Source organism: Myotis lucifugus, unplaced genomic scaffold, assembly GCF_000147115.1.
Source record: "Myotis lucifugus unplaced genomic scaffold, Myoluc2.0 scaffold_19, whole genome shotgun sequence".
In the NCBI taxonomy this organism is placed as follows: domain Eukaryota; kingdom Metazoa; phylum Chordata; class Mammalia; order Chiroptera; family Vespertilionidae; genus Myotis; species Myotis lucifugus.
Genome location: NW_005871067.1, coordinates 10,166,997 through 10,180,540, shown reverse-complemented (window position 1 = coordinate 10,180,540; position 13,544 = coordinate 10,166,997).

The following is a 13,544-nucleotide window of genomic DNA, read 5'->3' as shown; positions in this document are numbered from 1 at the left end:
AATGTTAGAAAGGCAAATACGTTTTTACTAGAGGCCTGGTGCATGAATTTCATGCACTCCGGGGAGGGGGTCCCTCAGCCCGGCCTGCACCCTCTCGCAGTTTCGAAGCCCTCAGGGGATGCCCAACTAATAGCTTAGGCCTCTCCCACCTATGTTTCAGTGCTAAGGATGTCCAACTGCCTGCTTAGGCCCCTGGGGGGAGCGGGCCTAAGCGGGCAGTTGGACATCCTTAGCACTGCAACAGCGGAGGTGGGAGAGGCTCCCACCACCGCTGCTTATGATCACCAGCCATGAGCCCAGCTTCTGGCTGAGCGGCACTCCCCCTGTGGGAGCACACTGACCGCCAGGGGGCAACTCCTGCGTTGAGTGTCTGTCCCCTGGTGGTCAGTGAACATCATAGTAACATTCCGCTGTCAGGATGAAACTGGCTCTCCGACATCCTCCAAGAGGTCCCGGATTGTGAGAAAGTGCAGGCCAGGCAGAGAGACCCCACAGGTGCACAATTGGGGACGAGGAGGGACTGTGGGAGGGCTCCAGGGTGTGACTAGCCTGTCTTGCTCAGTCCCGATTATCCAGACCCCAACAGCAAGCTAACCTAATGGTCAGGACGTCTGCCCCATGGTGGTCAGTGCAGTCATAGCAAGCAGTTGAGTGGCCTTAGCACATCATTAGCATATTACGCTTTGATTGGTTGAACGGCCGACTGGATGACTGGACACTTAGCATATTAGGCTTTTATTATATAGGATTAGCCTTTCAGATTTTTTGTCTTTCTACCATCATCCTCTGCTGGTAGATATTTAGTTGTTGTTGTTGCAATGGTAAATGGGATTGTTTTTTTCAGTTTCTTTTTTTGAGAGCTCATTGTTGGTGTTTCAAAATGCCATCAATATCTGGATGTTGATTTGTGTATCCTGCTACTTTGCCAAATTCATTTATTATACCTAGTAGATTTTTGGTGGAATCTGTGAATGATAACAGTTTTACTTCCTCATTTCCAATTTGGATGCCTTCTATTTTTTATTTTTCTTGTATGATTACTGTGTCTATGACTTCCAGTATTATGTTGAATAAAAGTGGTGAAAGTAGATATCTCTGTCTCATTCCTGTTATGGGAACCATGCCAGAGTACACCAAAGCCAGTTGAGTGTAGAGGCCTTGTTCAGAATATGCCTGACGTTCAAGGCCGTTCTGAGGGTGGGACTCCTAATCAAAGTGTTCAAGGTTGAGATGCTATACTCAGGTACAAAAATGCAGCAATTTAGACTGTGCAATGGTGTCCTTCCAAAACCCAAATGATTAATATCACTATTTGATGGAAAGCCTTTTTTGTCCAAGTAGTATTAAAATATGTTACTATGGCTACAGAGAGAGGGCTACAATTACTATGTTAGGCTGTTGGTCTAGAGGTAGCACATGACTGCTCAAATAGTAGCTGTAGAGACAGAGGCTGCTGCTACTTTGTGGGGAAAATGTATTGTTAATTAGCCAGTGTGCAGCTACCTACTGTGTGGGACTTTACTTTGGAGAACTGATTTGTCTAATGGCACCTTGTTAGCAATGGCTACAGGGCCACTGGCTTCTGTAATAAAGACTCTTTGATATACCTACAACTTCTCATGGCTTCTCCATCTACCATCCAGCATCCAAGAAGGTCCAGCCCCTGGCAGAGAGGCTCAGACCTGACAGTTGATGTAGTAGGGCAGGATGAAGGGCCTATGCTTCCAACAATGGTATAGCGAGCAAGGTTCAAGGAGGAACTTGCTCTCACAATTAGCACTGTGAGCAGGATTTAACAGTAAGTACTCCAAGAATTAGACCTTGCTCTGACAATTGGCATAGTCAGACAGGATCAAGGATCTGTGTTCCTGACTGACACCTGTTCTTAAGGAAACTCTTTTAGTTTTTGCCCATTGAGTGTGATGTTCGCTGTAGGTATGTTATATATGGCCTTCATTATCTTAAGGTATGATCCCTCTATTCCCGCTTTGCTGAACATTTTTATCAAAAATGGATGCTAGATTCTGTCCAATGATTTTTCTGCATAACTGATGTGATCATGTGATTTTTTATCTTTCACATGATATTTATATATCACATTTATTGATTTTCAAATATTGTATCAGCCTTACACCCCCAGAATAAATTCCACTTGGTCATGGTGTATAATCTGTTTAATATATTACTCGATCCAATTTGCTAGTATTTTGTTGAAGATTTTAGCATCTATATTTGTCAAGGACATTGGCCTGTAATTTACACTTTTTGTGTAGTGTCTTTATCTGGTTTTGGAATCAGGATAATGCTGGCCTTGTAAAGAAAAGCTTGGAAGTATTCCTTCCTCTTGAATCTATTGAATTTTTTTGTAATGGTTTGTGGATGGTAGGTGTTCTTCTTTGAATGTTTGGTAATAACTGCCTGTGAAGTCATCTGGTTCAGGGATTTTGTTTGCTGGGAGTTTTTTTTTATTACTGCTTTAATTTCATTAGTTTTTATCAACTGAGCTAAGCATTCTTTTGAGAAATTAAATAGAAGCCCCAACTTGCAAAACAAACTACTGTGATTTTCAAAAGAGATAACCTGTACTAAAGCGTAAATGCAAAGAAAACTATCTAAGCTCAGAAGTTTTAACAGAAGCTCTTTGAGATACATGTTTTCCAATACCAGACCAGAGATAAACTCTGAAAGGACTCCTGTGATCCAAAGATATGACCACTGTCTTTCTCCTACCCCTGGCTCCTCAACTCACCCATATCTGACTTTTACATCTACACCACACTTAACCAATTTCTACTTTATGAAGACCCTACATTTAACTTCAAATTCTGAGCCTTAGGAGTACCCATTTCTAAATTCCCCTTTTGAGTCATAATAATACCTCATCAAGATTGTGTTTCTTTTGCTTATAGTTTTGTGAACCCTGGTGTCTTAGTAGCTTCCAGGGCTTCTGACTCTTCATTCATTTATCAATTTATTCTACTCTGTTGAGATAAATACTAGAAAGTAACCAATGGATTTGGCTCTATAGAGTCCATAAATGACATCAACAAGCATTTTCATTGGAGCAGTGGGAAAATAATCTATCATGGACTCAAGAGGCAATGGAAGATGAGGAATTGGGGGCAGTGACTATATTTTTTTAATTGTGCCATAAAATAGAGCAGAAACTGGATGGGATATAATTTATAGCATGTTAATATGACAATAAGAACAACTCAAAAAAGAGAAAACAATAGTGCAGGGGAGTAAGGGTAGAATATTAGGATTAAAGAACTTAAATGGTTTAGAGAAAACAGCATCAAATGTCTAAGAAGCTGACCTTACATAGCAGTATGAACTGTTAATAGAATGAATGATTTCAAATATAAACAGGTTGGTTACTTTGGTGGTAAAATGAGAAGATTCTCTTCGAATTTCTTTTCTGACTACTCAGATAAAAAATTATAAGTGAAAAAGGAGAAATAAAGGGGAGAAATTAGAGAGTATGATATAATGGAAACATTGGGGTTCAAAGTTAGAAGTTTAGATTCAAGTGTCTTCTCTAATACTCAGTAAATGCATGACTACTTCATCCTTCTAAGTTTTTATTTCTCTTTCCAGAAAATGGGAATAATATTACTGTCTATTATACATAGCACACTACATTGCCTCTTTGGAACTTTTTGTACATCTTTTTCAGTTGTACTTATGACCTGGTATTCTAGTTGTGTATTAGCATATCTAACTTTTTTTTTATAACTAAAAGACTTTAAATTATTTGAGAGTAAATATTATGTATAGATTATAACCTTTTTAAAATCCTAAGCATCAGCATATTAGGTCATAGCTGATATTGAATAGAGATTGATTAATTGATATTACTAAAACTTATAAAACACTAAGTGTAAGGCAGGTACTTTTCAAATTACTTTCAATATATTTATGCATTCAAGACTTAAAACAAAACTATCAAGGATTATGAGTGTCTTCATTATAGAAATGAGAAAACAAATATAGAGAGTGGCAAAGCTTAGATTAAACTGGGTAATCTGATTCCAAAAGCTGAGCTCTTGACCTCTACATCTTACTATCTTTATGTAAACTCAATCAATTTATATGTTGCAGATGAAAAAAAATCATGCTGTATGACTTTGGACTTTTGAGTTAAATATCTAACATGGGCTTCAGTATGAATAACATTTGAAATACTGATTTAACCAATAGCTTAAATAGCACATGGAGGATAGCACAAAGTTTGTTGTAATTACATAGTAGTAGTTTACTATAGCAGCAATCAGCATAGTTCATCATATCCTCAATATTTTTAGCAGCTGAGAAGTAGGAATTTATAATAATTGATGCAATTTATTGAGAATTTTCTGTTTGGCAGACATTGAGTAAGTGCTTAATATATATCATACTAGAGGCCCGGTACATGAAATTTGTACATAGGGGGGTGTCCCTCAGCCCAGCTTGCACCCTCTTCAATCTAGGACCCCTCGGGGGATGTCCGACTGCTGGTTTAAACCTGCCTGATTGCCCCTAACTGCTTCTGCCTGCCAGCCTGATCACCGCCTAACAGCTCCTCTGCTGGCCCGATCACCCCCAACTGCCCTCCCCTGCCGACCTGGTCACCACTAACTGCCCTCCCCTGCAGGCCTGGTTGCCCACAACCGCCCTCCCCTGCCAGCCTGATCACCCACAACTGCCCCCCCCCCTGCCGGCCATCTTGTGGTGGCCATCTTGTGATGGCCATATTGTGGTGGCCATCTTGTGATGATGTGAGGGCATCACACGAGGGCATGAGGACCACTTAGGCTTTTATTAGTATAGACTAGAGGCCCGGTGCATGAAATACATGCATGGGGGAGAAGAAGCCCTCAGCCCAAACTGCACCCTCTCACAATCCAGGACCCCTTGGAGATCCCTCTCGCAATCTGGGACTGCTGGCTCCTAACTGCTCGCCTGCCTGTCTGATCACCCCTAACAGCCTCTGCCTTGGCCCCCCTGCTGTGGTGGCTTCATCTGGAAGGACATCCAGAATGACATCTGGAAGGTCGTTCGGCTGTCCAGTATAATTAGCATATTACACTTTTATTATTATAGATTATTTAATTCTCACAAAGGCCCAATTGTATTGATTTTTTTTCTCATTTTAGAATGAGGATAGCTAGTACCTGTTAGAGCATGAATTACAGTGCAGCTGTGCTGAGTCCAAATCCTACATACTTCATTTTTTTGTTCTATTGAGTGGGGACAGATGATCTGGAGCTGACATAGCAAGTGCAAGTGAAAGTATAAAATACAGAGCAAGTCTATGATAAATCATTCAGAAGGGTCTTTGTGACTCAGTTTCTAATCATTATAAACAAAAAAGAATTATAAACAAAATCCAGCATCCATTTTTGATAAAAATTTTTAGCTACCTTATCAGGTTGTCATGGGATATAAATGAGTTGATAAAACTGAAGTGCAAAATAAATGAGATATTACTGTTATTTATATTGTATATTAGGATGTGTATTATTTTTTTATTATTATAGTTAACTAGAGGCCCGGTGCACAAAATTTGTGCACAGGGGGGGTGGGGGGGTTCCTTCAGCCCGACCTGCACCCTCTCCAATCCGGGAGCCCTCAGAGGATGTCCTACTGAAGACTTAGGCCCATTCCCTGTGGTTCTCTGCTGTCTCTGGGGCCCACTTGGCCGCTCCCGGGTCACTGCGGTGATGGCCAATCAGGCCCTGCTCTCAGCAGCCACCCCTGGGACTGGAGGACTCCAGCGGGGCTGAGAGGACTGGGCGCTGCCATCTTGTGACTATGGGTGCCACCATCTTTGTGTTGGAGTGACGGTTAATTTGCATACTACTATTTTATTAGATAGGATAATTACTGGATATTAGAATTCTTGGGAATTTAGTTTAGGAAAAAGAGAAAAAAAATAGCAAAAAAGTGACCAGATCCATTTGTTCCAAGTCAGCTGCAAATGATGTAAGAAAACAAACAAACAAACAAAAAATAACCTAACCTAAAAGTTTTCTCAATGCTATCTAAAGCATACAATTAAACCAAGATTTAATAATTGAATTATTCATGCTGAAGAACAAGTTCTTAAATTATTCTTTTATTATTATATACATTTTGAAATGTTTTATTAGTATATATTTATACTAACATCTGTATCTCAACTTTGCAAAATGCCCTAAGAATAAATAATATGAGCATTAAATTTTATAGTTTTTCTTATTTTATAAGAATATCCTATGTTGTTATATTTCATGCAATTTTATTCTCATAATGTTTCATATACAAAGTATTTCTTATGTTTATTAGCTAAAAAGTATTTTCTAGAAACTTCTTATACACTGAAGTTTAAGATTTGTGACAATATAGCAAAAATTTAAGACAAGTTGTGACACTGGGCATAATATGGATTTAATTGCAGAACATTTGATTCCAGTGTTTCTTTTCAACAATCTGACAAACCATCCAAATTGCCATTAAGTACTCTGGCTGTTATCCAGAGCAATTTTGTAGACTGACATGTCAGCATGTCACTCATTGGCTTTTCTGTACTGTTTTAACTGATATTGCATTAATTCATAATTTTGAAAAAAAATAAAGAAAATGATAGTGTTTTCAAATATAGAATCAAAAGCAGAAAATAAGTTTTCTAAGTATTTAAGTTCACAGAGGTTGGGAGGCTCTCAGGGACCTTGGTGGATGGTGGCTCTAACTTGATCCATGATTCAAGAATGACCATTGCAGGAAACGTGAAGAATTGTGCCCAGGCTCTCAGAAATATGCATGGTCTGTTTACATTTCATTGGTGAAAATGGTCACAACTTAAAAGAAAGTGAGAAAGTGCAAGCCTCTCATGTTCCTGGCTGGAGAAGAGGTAGAATATTTGCTACTAGCTCTAATGACTACAATACCAGTTTTATAAACTCGCCCCCAAGCTAGAAAGTTGGCACTCTCACCCATTTGGAATCAAACACACGTTTCTTTGATGCTGCTGGCTTTACCACCGCAACAAACATTTGCTCCATTGAAAAAAAATCTTAGAATATTATTCATTCATTTGTTATAGCTAAAATGTTTTAAACTGTTCTTTTGGAACTCTGGATTTAGCAATGAATTAAGAGTTAATCTGTGTCTTGTGAGCTTGGAAAGACACAGATTTAACAAATATTTAGAATGGAGATTTAAATATTATATGAGACCAGAAACTGGACTGTTGGCTATCACTCTTCTGCTTTCAGTATCTCCATCCCAACAAACTTCTAGTCCCCCTTTACTAATTTTAATTACTCCTAAGCAGCTATAATAGGGAACACTATTTTAAAATTTTTATAATAAATCTATAGTTCTGGAGACTATAAATAAAAACCTGAGAGCTTTCTCATACATAAATTAACATATTCATTTTTTCTTTCCAAATTTAGAATAGGCAATATTTTTAGCAAAATCCTTCTAGATAAGAGAAATATTACTGTCCTGGTTGAAACTATTTCTAATGATTTATGCTTTGTCTGTGGAGAACAAAATTAGATTTGGGGATTATCTAGCTTGTTTTATGTGAATATCCAATGGGGTTCTTTTGAGTCTTAGGTCAAAAATACGTTTGACCTGATTTTTCCAACTTTATTTTTTGTACTAAACAAATAAGGCAACCAAGAAATATCTTTAATATGTGCTGAATTTCCATACAGTCTGTACTTCATTTAATTCACCAGTTCCTGCAGTCAAAGAACATATTTCCATAAAAAGAGATAAAGCAAGCACTCTAAAGCATTTCTTAGTCATTGCCTGGCTGATTTGCCTTCTCAGTTAATGTGCTATTTATAGAGAGATGAAGTTATTCAGTGTTAGTGGTCTGCATTTTCAAATCAGCTTTCTTTTATGGGTTAGAAAGTATTTAGTCTTGTATCTTGTTTGTTTGCTCTCTCTCCCCATGCCATCCACATGTGGTATATGGAGTAATGTCCTAAGAATGCTAATGTTTCATTTTAAAAAGCAAAATAGGCTTTGCCCAACATTTTAAAAAGGCAAAAGGATAGGAGGCATTGCAGAGGCTTCACATTCTGATTAGGCAATAGTTAGCAAGTCCCAAAGTCTCCTGTGTTTATCATATCTAGGCTCTTCCTCCCTGCTTCAGTGACTTCTCAGGTCACATTCAGTACCTAACATGCCCCTGCACTTTTCCACATCTGCTTAGCCCTTGTCTTTATGATCAGAGGAAAAAATTTAAAAAACATAAAATAAAAATCTTTGAAAAACAGATTGTCACAGGCACAAAAGGCATTGAATAAAAATCTAAAAAATAGCACCTCTATCATTTTCATTTCATATAGTATGTTTATGAAACGGACCTCGACAACCTTCTCAGCAGCATCACCACTGAATGTTTCTGAGTAACTGTAGCACAATGTCATATTCATGATATTTTAAATAATATTGAAATGATTATAGAGGTAAGGAATTAGGAAGAGTAGAGTACTGGTAGTGAAGAAAACCTGAGAATGTAACACCATTAACATTGACCCGACTTTTTATTGAACTTTGAATATGAAGTTCTTAATTCTCAATGTCATGGAAATGAGCACAAGAAGAGCTTGTGCTCAAAGGAGTTAACCAGAAAAGAGAAAAGTTGAGCTCCCAAGGAGTTCTAGCCGTTAGCTAATATAGGGGCCTTGGAGTGGGAATGAGGATGAGGTCAGTTGTCCTACAATTGTCATCCAGGGATAGTCACAGATGTTTTCCATGGTCATTGGATCATTCAAAGGCCTGTAAAATAAAGCTTGCACAAATATTCTAGTTACCACTTAATTAACAAAATTAAAGCAGGATATACAGAAGCTAGAGAAAAGGCCTGACAAGTGGAATGAGGAAATAGTAACGGACATCACAGGCTAATAAGCTTCTAGGTCCTCTCACCAGAGGCCCCACCTCCACACATGATCTAAAGGAAACATTTTATGGCAAGAAACACCTGTTGTGGTCACAGAAGTAAAAAACAACAAGGACTGGCTAAAACTAGATCAATCAGAGATAAAGAAAAAGTTAACCAGAGAATGACCACAAAGGTGATTATACCATCATTATAATGAAAAGTAACACCACAAGTAGAAGTAGGGTCAAAGGGGGATGAATGCCATGACACTACCTGCCCCCCCAAACAGAAGGTGGAGTCAGAATTTGGCACCACAAAGTTCAGAAGCAACACACACTTGAAAAAAACATAAAATCCCAAGAACTTACTGACCCGGCAGCCAACTCACTCATCAGTCGCCTACATTCACTAGGTCATGTACTTTCTCTTCTTTCACAGTAGCAGTCCTAGTGTCTTTGCCTCTACCTGAATACAATTTAGTTTTGCTCTTACTCGGACCATCACTTGGATTTGTTCTTGAATTCTTTACTGTGTGAGTCAAGAGCCTGGAGGTCCTGGCTGGAGCTGGGGCAGAGCCAGCCCCCAGCTAGTCTGGTTATAAAACAACTATTTTGCAAAACATAATGTAAGAAAGAATGTTATCGTCATACGTTATTTCCTTTAAGGATGCAGTTAGGTTAATTTCAACTACAGAATTTTATTGAAAGCAAGGAGTCATAGTCAGGCCTCTAAGATGATGCTGCTTCAGTCAAGATGAAGTCCAGTGTTAGCCCTATACTGTCTCAGATTTACTCTATTTCTTTAGTTGCACATTCTATTATTCACTTTAAAAATAATGAGAATATTAAATATTGCAATTCAGTATATATATCTTAATCTTCTCCTTTAACCTATCACCAATAAGCTTTATCATATTGTAACCAAAAAATGCAGGTTCAGCTGTCTGCTGCAATGAAAGTCAAACTCATGAGGCAGGTGGTGGTGCAAAAAGAAAGAGTATTTATTCAGGTGTCAGGCAACCTGGGAGGATGTCTCAGAGACCACCACCACCCTTCCTGCTTAAGCCCACTGTTTTTATAAGGATAGGGAGATTGTGTTTCCTAACAACTGTCATCAGTTTGGCTTAAATAAACTCATAAAAGTTCTCTATAGGTTTGGACATTTCTTAAGTTTACAGTTGTTATTCTGTGATATTTAAAATAAACCTATTTTGAGATAATTATGGATTCACATACAGTTGTAAGAAATAATGCATTGTTGATCAATGTATAACAAGTCAGTGAGTCAGGAAAGTATGAGAAATTCCACAGTAAAAATGAAGATTATTTTAAAAACATCAATTTGAAGGCTCTGGAAATGGTCCTAAGGCCAAGGAAGAAAGTCAGATATCACCTGTAATTAAAATTTGATTAATCCAGGGATTCAGATATAAGAGTAGGTCATGCAGCACTCTGTCCTCCCAGCCATCTTAAAAGGCGAGAGAGAGAGAGAGAGAGAGAGAGAGAGAGAGAGAGAGAATGGCAGGGGAATAGGCAGATGTGTCCCAAGCCTTGTCCCAGAACAAATAGAAGGAGCAACTAAATCGAATAACATCCACCCCGAATTGGTGAAGTAAACACAGCTGGTAAGACAATTCGATCCAGGAAGGGCAGAGGATGCCTGGAGAATGATAAAATCAGGGATCTGGGCTGGAGAGAAGTATGAGACCTCCAAGCCCAGAGTTTCAGAAGGAAGCCGCAAGCACCAAGGGACAGGCATAACATCTGACTATGGAAAGGAAGTCCACAAGGCTGCTGGCAGTGGGGATTCTAGATCTAAGCCCAGAGCCACGAGAGGCTGAGCCCAGAGTGGGCAGCCTGAACAACTGCCAAAACTGCGCTGTGTGGGGAGTTGGGGCGGGGGGCGGGAGAGAAACTCCCAGTGGCACAGCTCTTTTCCCTCTGGTCTTTGCTTTTATTCGCTAAACCCAGTTCATAGGACCTTTCAAATACAAACACTCACCCATGGCTGAGGTGCAAGTAGACGTGCAGACTTGTGGAGTCCAGGGAGAGGCTGAGGAGAGGAGCATCTCGGGGAGAGGTGTCCGGGGGTCTGGCACTGAGACATACCTGACAAGCTGGACCTAGGCAACCATTTTCGCCTGAAGAGATAGCCCCTCCCTGCAGTCTCCAGGCAACCAATACATCATACCCAGACTACACCCTGATTGGTACAAAGGATACAAAAAGATATCTGAATAGTCCCTGATAGCCCTCAGGGACTGGGCTGAAGAGAGGCTGTTCAGCCCCAGCAACCTCCCCAACTATAGCTCTGTCAGAAACAGGCACTTAAGAGGTTAAGATTGAAAGTGGGCAGATAGGCTAAGTGGGAAAATTGATCCTGCCTGCTAGCAGTAAAGGCTGTGGAGATAGACACAAATAGAGGAGTGATGGACCACTTGGAACTTCAACAATCTAACAGGAAACTGAGAAGTGGCAGACAGTCTTAAACGACCGCCCCCCCCACCCCACCCCCGCCCCGTGGGGCATTAAACTTGGTGGACACTTCACTTTTTCATTTATATTTTTATTTTATTATTATTTTGGTATCTCTTTTTTATTCTTTTTCTTAATTTTTTTTGTTTGTTTATTTTACTTCGTCCGGATTAATTTTTCATTATTCTATTTTTTATATTTATTTTTTTACTTTATCCTATTTTTTAAAAAATTAATTCTTTAAATTTTTTTTCTTGTTTCTTTTTCTCTTTCTTCTTATCCACTCATCCTCTGTCTACTTCCTCTCTACTGAACTGAGTTCTTCCCCATATTCATCCAATTCCTTAACCTTACTTTCTGTATATAAGCTCAGCCTCTACAGATTCTGCTCTCACCCTCTTTTCTGGGTGTTTAGTGTTTTCATTTTTTGGTTTATCTGTTTGTTCTGTGGTGTTTTCTCCCCACATATATATTTTAATTTCCTCTTTCATTTTTATCTTCTTTTTCCTTTCTCTCTTTCCATGTTTCTCTCCTTGACATCATATGTGCTCTCTTTTCTCTCCCCTAATTATCTTTTCTCTGGTGGTCACTTATATTGGAGTTATTGGTGTCATGAGTACATTCGTGTTTTGTTCTTTTTGTGTCATGTCTTGTCGAGTTGCATTTTGTCCTGTTTGGTCAATGTGGCAAAGAGTGAACCACAAAACCAGACACCCGGAGAGGAGACTCCATCCACAAATGAGTCAATAACACTCCAGACCCAACTACAGAGGTAGAAAGATGATGGCAGTGAGGGAGAGAGCATGTGTCAGTGAGTGAGGGAGGGAGCAAAAGGGGAGTGTGTGGACCTGTGGGGTGTGTGTGTGTGTATGTGAGTGAAGGACAGTTAGATCTTGCAGGACCTTTGGGGGCAGGAAAGCCAAGCTTGTCTAGCTGGGCAGCCTCTGCTATCATTGCAAACAGTCCTGGGGTGGCTGGCTCTACTTCAGAGGCCCTGCCTGCTTAAAGGGGAGATCCTTCAGTAAGAGCAAAAATGAAGAGACAAAGAAACTCCCAAAGGAATGAAAAGGAAGAATTGCCAGAAAAGGAGCTAAGTGAAACAGAGGCATGCAATATGTTAGAAAAAGAATTCAGAATAAGGGTCCTCCAAAAGTACTTATCCTATCTAATAAAAGAGAAACATGGTAATCAGCCTTAACTTCGCTACCCTTCGCATTGGCTAATCAGGGCGATATGCAAATTAACTGCCAGCCAAGATGGCGGCCGGCAGCCAGGCAGCTTGAAGCGGACATGAGGCTTGCTTGCTTCAGTGACGGAGGACTCCAACGTTCCCCGCCTGCCGCTGCTGGGCTCTGAGCTTGCAGTTTAAGAAACATTGTTGCAATTATAGAAGCTAAAAAAAACCCAGAAACCTGCTTTCAGCCAGCCAGGCCTCAGAGCTGGAGTTGAAACAGTGTTTTGATTATAGAACCCAAACAAACCAGATACCTGCTTTCAGCAGCTGAGGTCTCAGAGCTGGAGCCGAGCCTCAGAGAGAAAGCTGGCTCTCAGTTCCAGTGACAGCCATAGAAGGTAAATAAATCCCAGAATAAAAGAAAAAAGAAAAAAAAGACAGGATGGGAGCTTCAGTTGCCCGCCAGCTGAAAACGGCCCTCAGCCCCTCACCCAGACTGGCCAGGCACCCCAGTGGGGATCCCCACCCTGAAGGGGGTGTGACCAGCTGCAAACAGCCATCATCCCCTCACCCAGGCTGGCCAGGCTGGCCAGGCACCCCAGTGGGGACCCCCACCCTGAAGGGGGTGTGACCAGCTGCAAACAGCCATCATCCCCTCACCCAGGCTGGCCAGGCACCCAAGCGGGACCCCCACCCTGATCCAGGACACCCTTCAGGGCAAACCAGCCGGCCCCCACCCGGGCACCAGGCCTCTATCCTATATAGTAAAAGGGTAATATGCCTCCCAGCACTGGGATCAGCGGAGCCGCGAGCCCTCCCCAGCACCGGGATCAGCGGAGCAGCGAGGCCTCCTAGCACCGGGATCAGCGAAAAAAGCGAGGCCTCCCTGGCCCCTGGAGCAGCATGACAGGGGCAGAGCCAAAAACCCCTGATCGCCCTGCGGCTCTGTGTGTGACTGGGGGCGGGGCCCCAATCTCCCTATCCGCCCTGCCTCTGTTCCTTGACAGGGAAGGCGCCCAACCCCCCT